Source organism: Falco naumanni, chromosome 3 (assembly GCF_017639655.2).
Source record: "Falco naumanni isolate bFalNau1 chromosome 3, bFalNau1.pat, whole genome shotgun sequence".
Classification (NCBI taxonomy): domain Eukaryota; kingdom Metazoa; phylum Chordata; class Aves; order Falconiformes; family Falconidae; genus Falco; species Falco naumanni.
The window spans coordinates 2,444,488-2,456,744 of record NC_054056.1 but is presented as its reverse complement, the minus strand read 5'-3'; positions in this window follow the sequence as shown (position 1 = coordinate 2,456,744).

Sequence of the window (12,257 nt, the reverse complement as noted above, 5' to 3'; positions counted from 1 at the left end):
TCCTGAACCCCTTTTCTGCTCCTGAAGCAAAGGACTGCAGTCCTTCTCACGAGCAAGACGCACACTTGCATCATACATGGACTTGAGCATGTGTTAACTATCAGTGTGTAACAGTCCAGAGTATCCTTTGTAAAAAAAGAAATCCTTCAGGATCTATGCATGACCTTTTAATATCTATGTTTACTGGAAAATATAGAATAGAATAGTTCCAGTTGGAAAGGACCTACAACATCACCTACTCCAACCGTTACATAGTCTGACAACAAACCGAGAAGCAAGAGCAAGGTGGTGTAACTGACACCCACTCCGGGCTTGCGCACTGCCACCTCGTGGTAATTCACACCCACGTTCCAGATTACATGAGCCCCAAACACCGAACACCCTCTTCAAACAACAGGAAAAGGCAAAAATATTTCGTGGCATCGTCTCCTAGAAACATCAATAAGCCTAAACAAGCGTGTAAGTTACACAGACCCTAGTGGCACTGTCTGCTTTAAGGGAGCTGCTCTGGTTGCATCATGCAGTGGCTGCCTCAAAAGACCAGCTCACTGATTTCAGGCCTTTCCATGCACAGACAGCATCTGTTACATTGAGGGTCTATAAATTCCTACAGCGCCATTCATGTCAGAGTCATTAAGAGGGCTGCATACTGAAAGGTAGATCGTAATTTAAAATGCCATTTTATATAAAGCTAAATTGAAGTAAGGCAATCAAACGACTTTTCTGAACTCCCAGATGGGTAGAAATGGAAATAGGAACCACTGGAGCCGACTATGGCAACGTTTACACTAGACCAAACCCGCGTTAGTTACAGTGAGTTTGAAATCTTCACACTGGAATAAGGACAAGACACTTGTAAGGCAAGAAAAGAGCAGGATTATATCCTTTATAATCCTTTAGGAGGCTGAAACCCCAAGCCTTGCCACATCTCCCTGCACGTGCCGGAGTGGTTCTGAGGTAGTGCTAACACCCTGCTGACATGCCCGTCGGTGCAAGCACTGTCACTACAGTAGCACTTGGGCTAGTCCGGTGGCTAGCCCGTGCCGCTGTGCTGCGCTGGCAGCGATACTGCAGGCAGGTGTGGTACAGGGGCATCTTCAGCATTTGTGCTGCATCCATAAGCTGAGGACCGGGGAAATAATGTTTTACCTGCACGACATCTTAGTGGTACCTTGGGGATGAGCTCTTAAAATCTGTGAAAATAGGAAATACAAAGATGAAAACTAATGAAGTAGGCTGGAGAACTGTTCAAAAGGGGTGTGTCCTACTACCAGTGATAGTAGCCATAACAGCAACATCAGGAAATATGTAAGAGTGAGTATGTCAAGCCCAACTAACGCTGCATACAGCCCATGACTGTGTGCCTAAGAGAGACTAACAGCACACACAAGAGAAAGGCTGCAATAACCAGAAACACTGCTTCCCCTAGACACTTCACGATCTCCCACAACCTGGTGCAATTCCTCTCGTTCAGGAATCATCCATTCATTTCTCAAAACACATGGACTTCGAGTGAATTGCCATAAATCCATGGCCTCCGTTGGAGATACACAGGTCTGCAAGCAGGCAGCGAACTGGATCCGTGTCTTCAACAAAGAGGATTTGCACTTCATGTGTTTAAGACCAACCAACACCTGGGTGACAATATCAATTGATGCATGAATTTACCCAAGTTTTTTTGGTAGTGTCTTGCTCCTCTGTATCTCAAAGGTAATTCACAAGAGTTGTTCAAATGATAAAGATGACAGCTATTTAGTCACTTTTTTATATTTTGAAAAAGCAGCATTGAGGACAAGTCAAATATTTGTAGTTTTGGGGTTTTGTGGATTTCTACTTGCACATGGACTTAATTACACTGCTGCACATTTTGCTTTCTAGAACCTCGAGTAATTGGCAGCACACAGCCACCCTTGCCAATGTAATACCTTATGCTAGGCCACCATACTGTGAGACCACAGAGTTGATAACTCACCTACCAGGAGTTGACAGACTACACTGAAAATTGGAGGGGAAAAAAAAAAAAAGACAGAAAGAAAGAGGGGAAGGGAGACAGAGAAATACATTTTTAAAGATAACCTGGAGGCAAATATAATATTTATACTTATTTATCCTCACAGCACAATCGTAAGCCCCAAAACATGTCTAATGAGGTGGAATTGCAAAATGGCCATGAGTCCTACTTACTTGGTTTCTCAGTGGTCTCTCAGCAGTCACATGGATCTGTATTTTTCAACTATGTGACTGCTGCAGGCAAAACTCCTATAAGTAATAGTGAGAGTCACAGCAAGTCCCTAACTCCCAGTGGTATTCATCCACAAAAATGCCAACCTAGGGAAAATGAGAAGACACAACAAAAAGTTGCAGGGGCAATTAAGCATTGCAGACAACTGTACTTAATGCTTGGTTCACTTTTGCAGGGCACCCTCTGCTCAAATGAACTTTGATTCACAGCTTTCCTCAACTCCTTGAATGGCCTTAACTCTTCAAGCTTTCATAAAGAATAAGAAATATGAAGGAAATCAAAACATGTCAGAGAGTTCTTCAATGTCATCACAGAGGAATGATCCCCAGCCTGGTCAATCTTGTGTCTTCCACCTGTCATTTGGCAGATTCCAGCTTTATTTCAAGTCCAGTTAGAACATATCAGATACTTCATACAAATTCTGAATTTTTCTACTGATGTAATCTGATCTGCACATTCAAACAGCTGCTGAGTTAGAAGTGTTAGAGGTTCTAAGATGACCAGGGTAACCACCATAGTTTCCAAAAGATCATCCCGGATTCCTAATGTGCTGAAAACATTTCCTTTTGTCTGAATGTCCTGATTCATAGGACAGTTTGGGTTGGAAGGGATCTTTAAAGGCCATCTAGTCCAACCCCCCTGCAGTGAGCAGAGACATCTTCAACTACATCAGGTTGCTCAGGGCTTGGCCAACCTGACCTTGAATGTTTCCAGGGATGGGGCATCTACTACCTCTCTGGGTAACATATGCCAGTGTTTCACCACCCTCACTATAAAAAATTTCTTCCTTACACCTAGTCTGAATCTCCTCTCTTTTAGTTTAAAACCATTATCCTTTGTTCTATTGCTACAGGTCCTACTAAAATGTTTGTCCCCATCTTTCTTATAGGCCCCTTTAAGTACTGAAAGGCTGCAGTAAGGTCTCCCTGGAGCCTTCTCTTCTCCAAGCTGAACAACCCTAAGCACTTCTTCACAGGAGAGGTGTTCCATTCCTTTTACCATTTTTGTTGTTTGTTTCTTAAAGAGAAATTTTTGAGATGTCAGATTTGCAGTACTTTAGAACCAAAAAAATTCCCCCCCAAAACAAATTGAAAAATTAAAAAAAATCAAGCTACCTATAAGGCATCTCTGGCATTATACAAGTATGAGGGTCTGAGCTGAGCCCCCTAAAAACCACTTACATACTTGGACAACAAAGCTTTTGCTGTGCCTTCTGGAGAGAGCAGAGAAAATTGCAGTTGCATTTGGAGGTATTGATGGACATGTCCAACTACGTCGACACAGGCACCAGAACTGGGGAAGTTTGGCACAAAGATTAGTTCTGTAGATCAGATTAGCTCTGTAGCGATTACTTCGATGACCTCCTAACAGCTAAAAAATTCTAAAAATTCTCACCTACTGTTAAATGAGCTTTCAGATGTGTTTTAACTTGGCCATGCAGCTACTCCATGCATAGGCACCACCCAGATGATCAGGTGAGGGGTACATACGTGTATTCACAAAATAAAATGTAGAATGAGGAAGCAGTCAGAAAAAAAGAGAAAGCAACTTTCAGGACGCTGTAATTTTGCTGTAGTAACGTCACTTACAATCCCCCCAAACCACACATTGCAGGCTGAAATTAGAAGCGTACAGGAAAAATTTAGACCTACAGGTAGAGAAGTTACTGACAGTTTTAGTTGTTACTCTCTGAGCATCTTCAGAAGTGACTATCAAGTCTGATCCTGCCATGACACCTGAGACGTCCCAAGAGGCAAGAGTGCCGACAAACCGTCGGAGCCGTGCGCACCCGCGGTTCCAACTGAAGGACCACAGGTGCTAAGCACCGCCACACGCAGAAGAAGCCGTTCTGCCCCCGCGCTGAAGGGTTTACAGGACTTATTTTTCTTACTGCATCGCAATCTTTGTGAGGTGCAGATACAGAAACCCCAGAAATTAATACCTACCAAAAGCTGTCGAAGGCAGCGTGAATTTTCTTTTTAAACTATTATATGAATGACTCATTCATATTTACATGGAACAGACAGCCTGAGATGATAGAACTAGATCCCCAAGAGGTATCACGTCATAATGCTGTGCACTGAAAAGACGCATTCTAATCTCCATTCATATTTGGTGTCACAATTAGATTTAGTAATCCTAAGCTTAATATGTTTTAAACTTTCTCTGACATTGCAGATTTCTCTGTTTCCCATCCAATGTATCAGCATTTTTTTAAAAGACAGTAAGAATAAACTCTATCCTTTCTTTTTGGAAAGCAACAAGAAAATTCTCCTCCTCTTTGAACGTTATTTTTTAGATATTTATGTATCTGAACAATAAAGATAAGAGAGAACTTACATTATTCTGATACAGAGCTGGTTTGGTGTTGGCTTGAATTCCTGCGAGGTACCGGATGACCTGCTGTGTAATGTAACAGCCTGAAACTGGGTACCAGTTTATAATGTTTATAATTAAAAAAATACTTAACTGTTTCATGGGATATGACAAATCAGCCACGTACATTTATTTGTGATCTCCTGTAGAAGTTAGAGAACTACAACTCTGGAGCCAATAACTCAGCTTAATCTGCTTGATTCATTCACTGTGTCTTTCACTTCTAAGACATAATTTCAAATCTAGCCCAGACCAAACTGACAGAAAATCTTTGTGATCTGAGTCACAGGAAAGGTCACAGTTAAAGAATTTCCTCAGCTTTAGTCTGATTTGAACCCCAGCAGCCCGTAACATGGAATAAGTAACAGCATCCCAACATCCAGAGCCATGAAATCTCCCGGCGCCCTTGATCTTCCCACACGTTACTGACTGGGATGCTAAAAACCTAACGAAGAAAACACGTGCATCTCTGCTACAGATGTGAGGCTGCCTCTGCTGCCGGCCCCGTGACAAGGGGCTGGTTCGGTGGGGTTAGCCGTTTCTCGTCTGCTGTCCCCGGTGCGCTCCCGAGGCCCCCGTGCACTTAACTGGTGACATTACCACCTGTGTCTGGGGAGCTGACCTTTTCAAGCCAGAATGGCTGGCAGCTGTGACACAGGTTACATCTCTTCAGTGCAAAGTCTGTGACAGTCACTTGACCCTCCTTAGCAGTGAGCGAACGCATTGTCTGCGGGCAGAAAGGGGAAAATGAAGCCTCTCGGCTTTATGGATTCCTCAGCCTATATGCACTGAGCCATTTATCTTCGCCTGCGCGCCCCACGTACAGTCATATTTATGTACCTGTGGGGGCTGTAAGGAGCTTATTTATTATTTGTTTTCATTTAATGATCTCTGTCATTCTCCCCTAGGAATACCCATACGCACTATGCAAATCATATTAAGCCCCTGGCAATAGTGAGAATGCCTTGAGCAGTAATATCTGGTACATTAGCTCTTTGAATGTAGGCAACTTGGTTACTGAACTAAGTCCTCCCCTGCACTTCCCCCCCACCCCCAGCCACCTTCATTTGCTGACAGTGTCATTCTCCTTCCTGACTTACAGTCTTTTCTAGGAACTAGTTAGGGCTTGCTCCAGGCTCCCCTTCCCCCTGACCGCAGCGCTGGGGCCAGTGGTTTCCAAACGGTGGTCCGTGACCCCCATCTCTACAGAGAGCTCGCAATGTCACCCCAGGAGAAGAAAAGCAAATCAAACCCTCTTCTAGCAACTATCTTTAATATAGGCAATGACTTTGACTGGACGATATGGGTGTCGCACGATCAAATAACTGAGGTAAGATGGTGAAAGAAGTGATCAACAAATCATAGTTAACCCCTGTGATAAAAGAACATCCATAATATGGAGAGAAGGTGTGAGAACTGACAAGCATTCCTCCTCTCTAATCACAGTGTTGCAGAAACTTAGGGACAGTGGATTGACCCTGAGACTTAGAGATGTCCGTTTCTTCGTACTGACTTCTCCTATAACCTTTACTGATTCACTCAGCCTCTCTAAATCACATTTTCGTATCTGTGATACAGGAGAAAAATCAGGGAGGTCTGAACTGCAAGCAAAACCACAGTCATAGTAAGAATCACTGCTTTTGTTCAGGGAAAAATTTGGCGTTTCTCCCAATCCCTTGTCAGAAGCTTTGTAGTGTGCAGAGTGTGACAGCCTTGCTAAAAGTCAGGTCTAAGAAGTCAAACTGCACTGTAAAATGCATTATTTTGAAAATACATACTACATTCCAACTTATCCTTCATTACCCTTATCCCTGTCTCCTTTTAGCTTTCTGCATTGCTGCTTTGCTATTCTAGTCCACATGATCTGCACTTTGATTAATTAATTTATTCTGATTATTTAACTCCTTTTTCATTTTTCCATATTCTTCTTCCTTGATTTTTCTTCCCTTATCTCCCTGTCAGTCTTTTCTTTGTATCTCTTTCTGTTTCTGCTTTCAAGTAATGGTTTTTCTTTTCATCTCTTCTTCTTCCATTTATTATCTTCATATATGGAAAAATATACACTAATACCTCCAGGGAAAACAATCCACAATGCAGACAGTGAGAGAGAGAGGAGATCCAAAAAAGCTGCAGTGCTGAAAGAGATCTAGCAGAGACAGCAAACTGAAGATTAGATATGGTTTTGCAAGAAGATACGGCTACAGAAAAGGCTAATGAAATCTTGTCAACATATGCAGAGGCATCACCTTGTGTTACAGACTAGACAGATTTAAATCCAAACTTACAGGGATTTCTTGCTAGCTCATATGGAATACTGCATTAGGTTGTATGTAATATGTTGCCTTAGCAATACACCTGTCTACCCAGGTATTTATATAGACTCTATCACCAATATTCACTACAGAACCAACAACAACCTAAAGGGAATTCAAAGAGGATCAACAGATAAACAAAAAACTGAAAGCACAACTGCAAAAAAGATGGAAAATGTTGAATAGTGCTCTTAGCTTGGGCAGGAAGGGGTTAAGGAGCTTGCAAAAAAAGTGACAAATATAGAGCATATCTGATGATCAAGGAGAGAGAAATGCATTTTCACACTATGCACAAAGAGATAAAGTGAAAACAGGATAACCTAGGTTAAATTTAATGAAAAACTTGAGGCTGTGGAAGTCTCTCAGGTAAGAGGCTTGTAAGAGCCATCACCTGGGATTTTAATTACAAGATAGAGATGTTATTTGCTTTTAATTGTCCCCAGCCATGTGCTGAGATGCTATACTTCAACAAACATTTGTAGTAGAAACAGTAACCTTTAGTTTAACTTGCACCCAGATATTAGAATCTCTCTCTAAAATACTGAAGTCAACAAGCACCTTGTTTCAGTGACTTTCCCGATTCACAGAAGTCAGCCCAGGATAAACCCATGGCAGTTATCTTCCCTTCAGCAGCGGTAATGTTGTTTGAGATGCACGTTGGACCTTGGAGCATAATGAGCTTTATCTGTTACTTGACCATGCTGTAAGTCATTGTTAATAAAAATATACTATAAATAATTAACCATAATTTAAATATTCATATGTTGTTGGGGGCAAGGCCTTTTTTCAGACAGTTGAAGATACATTAGTGAACCATGATATATTTCGCCAAGGTTAACTTTATCCTAAAAATGCTACCCCAGTGCATAGCGTAATAAGACATTAGAACGGCCATCAGACAGTTTGCTAATATATAACTACAATATCCTTACTTGTTAAAATACAATTTTAGAAATGGTGGATTCATATGAGCAAGCTTTAAAAAATATTGGAAGCATTAATTTCATTTGACTAATGCTGATATTATGCATATATATATTTTTTTTTTAAAAAAAGCATTGTTTCTTCTCTAGGAAAGTGATTTTTCTTCCACAGCATTGGAAATGTCACCTCAAATTGTCACTTTAAGGTAGAATTGCTCCTGAGCCAAATGATACTGTATATAACCGCAAACATTGTCTCCCCCAGGTGACTTCAGGAGCTATGGTTTCCTTTTCTGTAAGTGTTCAAGCTATGTCGCTTTGCCTGCGGAGCTGAAGAGAAAGGCAACGCTGAGGGTATGCTCTCCTACCCATATGCACACGTAACTTGATATTAACATGATCCATACCCACACAGTGATAAAACTAAAAAAAAAAAAAGTCTTAGTCTAAATATAGCAGTGATGCTGGAAAAAGCTCTACGAATCTCCCTCTGCATGTAGTCTAAGAGACTCCTCTCCCCGGGTGAGTGTGCAATGCTGACGATGAACCGGATTCAGTGATGCTATTAACCCCCTACTATTAAAATGCAATACAAAAACTCTCCTAAGTGCTTCAGAAAACCCGACGAGCTAACAGTTTTTGTTTTTTGTTTTTTTTAAAAATCTAAAATACAGAATGCAAAATTTTATAAATGTGAAAAGTCAATGTTCCGATAGCATTGTTAGTTCATTTGCATTTCTCATCTGTAATACTGGCTACTCAAGCTTTTCTCGTTAAATGAACAGTCTGCTTCGTTTCAGTTTGTGTTAAATTTATTTACTAAAGTATACAAGACAGAGAGTAGTTAGAGAAAGGAGGCATGGTTAGCCAGGCCACCCTGCAGTACCACTGAATACTTGGCTTTTGCAAAAAAAACCCAAAACAAAAACCAATCAAAACCCAAATAAACAGAAAACCTAACTCAGTTACTGAAAGAAATCATTTAACTTACTGAAAAAAAATAATTTCTTCATAACACAGAGGATGAGCAGTACTAAGTGCCATCAGGTTTCCAACAAGGAAATTGATCATAAATGCCATCTCTAATTGATTTGGCATGAGTGGTCCAGTGCAGTTCAGCAGCACTGCTCCAGCTCTTGGTATTTGATGGTCATGTGTTCATGTCCTAGTCCCGTGCATAAGGACTTAGGACCAAATTAAAAAGTTTGCAGATCTCACTTCCTTTCAGGAGGGACTTTACTCACCTCTTTACAGCACATCCTTTTTGCTTTAAGAAGAAGTTAATGTTAATGTTAATGCTGTTAATGCAGGTGTGGCTGCCCAGAATCCAAGAAGAGGTAAAATGTGAGTTGACATAGTTTATCCATCAGATGTTTTCAAAACAAAGGATTTCTGCTACACTTTTCAAAAGAGCTCATGTCAGAAAGTTTTGGGTTTGCTTCTACCTGGCAGTTTTGTCTGTGGTAAGACTCCAAGTGCTACAACCTTCTGCACAGAACACAACGCATTGTTCTTGCAGTCCATTTGCAAGTGTGTGACTGACCAACAGCATTCAAAGCATCCTTCAGGAACTGGGTCTTTTTTTCCCATTATCCTGCAAGTAATCCGACAGAAGTGCTCATACAGAGCAGGCAGAAGGGAAAGCTCACTGCAGAACAGCTGTCTCCGCTCATGTGTACCTGGGTTCGTCCCAAGAATTTGGCATTGCTTCATTCAAACACTGACTAGGGACATCAGCTCCTATTCAGGAATGGAGACAAATCTTTTCCCCCTTTCATTCGTGTTCATACGTTTCTGTTGATATTTGCTCTGAATTAATCCACAGCTGGTCAACAACTTAACAAAGGAAAAACACACCCAACAGCAGGCTTTGCACTTCCTTCCAAATCCTTATTCTCTTTCTCATCAAATGTAATAAGTGTATATGCATTACATATTTAGAGTGAACAATTAGGCTACAGTTTGCACAAAGGAAAAAAGAGATAGAAATTCCAGATTTCAGCAGAAATCCTGAGTTTGCGACACTACTGGCAAAGTACTGTCTGTCTCCAACAGCCCACCCATATAACGGGAATAATTAAACTACCAACTCACAAAACTGAGTTTGCAAAGTGTTTTAAGATCCCTGAATGACCACACTAGGTTAAAAAAAAAAAAAAAGAAAAAAAAAAGCATACTACTGCACAGTGAAAAATCACACCCCTGTGATACAGGAACGTCATTTTTTTATTACAACCAAAAGCAAGAAAGGAGGATTACAACACTTCTCTTGAACGTTACAAGATATTTGTTACCAGAGTTTATGCTGGAAGGTCACAGCTATCCCCTGCTTTGCACTGAACTAGTTTTTAAGAAATAGGTGGGTTCAAGAATCGCTTTTTAGAATTGGGTAAGGAGTATTTCCAAGAGTCATCTCCTGAACCTGTGACACACCCTGTAAGTCACCTTCCTGGTATTCAACACCTCCATTAAGTCTGCCCTGTTGTAATTACCGGGCAGCCACTGCCTCAGGATAAATCTAATAGACTTTTTGGCAGTGTCAGATTAAAACTTACCTATCAACTCACTGCAGTGCTTTAGCTCTCCTTAAATCTGTACTTGGGAGAGAATTTATGGCCAGGAATTGCATTTTGCAAAATGATTAAAGTTACCAAACATCCATAAAAAGTTGCAGTTGTAGATATCATTTTTTTGAGAGTCTGCTTAATTTATGAGAGGTGGAAGGTTTATTGTCATTTAAAGTCCAGAGTGATGCAGCAATTTAGCATTCTGCTGAAGCTGTACACAGCTGCTGTCTCATTTATGATTTTTACATGTTTTTAAATTGCCATGTTTGTATCTGGGGTTGTCTGCATACTGGGAAGGGGGAGGGAGAAGCAGGCTCTCCTTACTGTCCCCTACCCTACCGTTAAAATGCGGAGCAGGTTACGTTCCTTCTAACAAGATTGTGAACTTTGCAGTTAGCTCCAGCACGGACTGCAAAGCCAGTGTCCCTCTCTCCTCTCCGCCTCCACCCAGCTCCCCGAGCTCTGCAGTACAATAAAATTACAATCAGATGTAGACGCCTCTGCTGCCTGCCCAGCACCGGAGGTCCTACAGGCGGCAAGGACAACGACCTGCCACAGGAACACGAATGGGAAGTGCTGTAGTCGTGTCCCAGCAAAGTAGGGTCCTTTCGCCCTGGAGGAAGGTTAACTTTGTCTTCCTAACAGAAGACAACCCCTAATGCTGCCCTGCATCAGTGCTCTCCCCACACTAAAGGCAGTAGAAGAAAGGAAGGTTTCCATCCTCACCTTATGGGCATTGCCCATCATTTCCAGGTAACAAACCAAGTGCTTCTCTGGATGTTAAGTCCACACTATGATGCCAGGTTCTCTGTGCAGGGGGAACCACAAGCTTCCCAAGATGACAACCACTGTCTCTTTAAGAGCTACAGTATAGCATCAGAAGCCTTACGCAACTCTATAATTCTTTTAGTCATCCTGACAATCTTCCTCATGGCTCAAGACTTCTTCCCCTTAGATCCCTTCCTGCTTTCTTCTTCTGGACCTTGCATCGCTTACCTCTCAGTCCCCTTCCACCCAAGCATACACACTGTGAAGACTGTCAGAGGAAAGCGCTCCAAGAGGCTTATCACAGGATCAAAGAACGGCTGAGGTTGGAAGAGACCTCTGGAGGTCATCTGGTCCAGACAGCTTTTGAACATCCCCAAGAGTGGAGACTCCACGACCTCCCTGGGCACTCGGTGCCAGTGCCTGGCCGTTGTCACAGCAAAAGAAGTAGGCTCTCCCCAGTGATGCCCATTGAGAGGGCATCACTGGGGAGAGCCTAGCCCAGTCTTCCTCACATCCTCCCTTCAGATCCTTACACATGGATAAGATGCCCCTCAGTATCTGCAGCGTAACAAAGGCTCCACGATGTCATCAGGGCAAAAGCTAACACTCGTGCTGTTCATTTGCACCTACTGCTTGGTGTGCACGGGCAGCCCCGTGTAGCACCAGGTGATGGAGCCGCATCTTTCCATGTTTGGAGCCACGTGCCTCAAAAGCTAAGAAGCTCTTTGTACTGCTTACGGTTCAAGCCGCATGCAGGGTCGGTTCCTTCCCCACTGTGAGGCAAATTCACCCTGACCCTTCAATAAAATTTGACAGAGACCCGAAGAGTTTTGATTAAACAGCAATTAAAGCTACCAACACCGTGTTAAAGAAAAACAACAATGGAAATTGAGTCAGCATAAATGCTGGGCATGGGGAATTTGCAAATGCCCACTTGGAAAGTGTTTATTTATTAGCTGTTGCTTTTGAAGACCTACTCCCATTTGCACACTGAGCCAATTTTAGACATGAGATTGGACATAAGACGTTTTGGTCACCGTCCACATCCTTCCAGCTGCTCTCCACACAG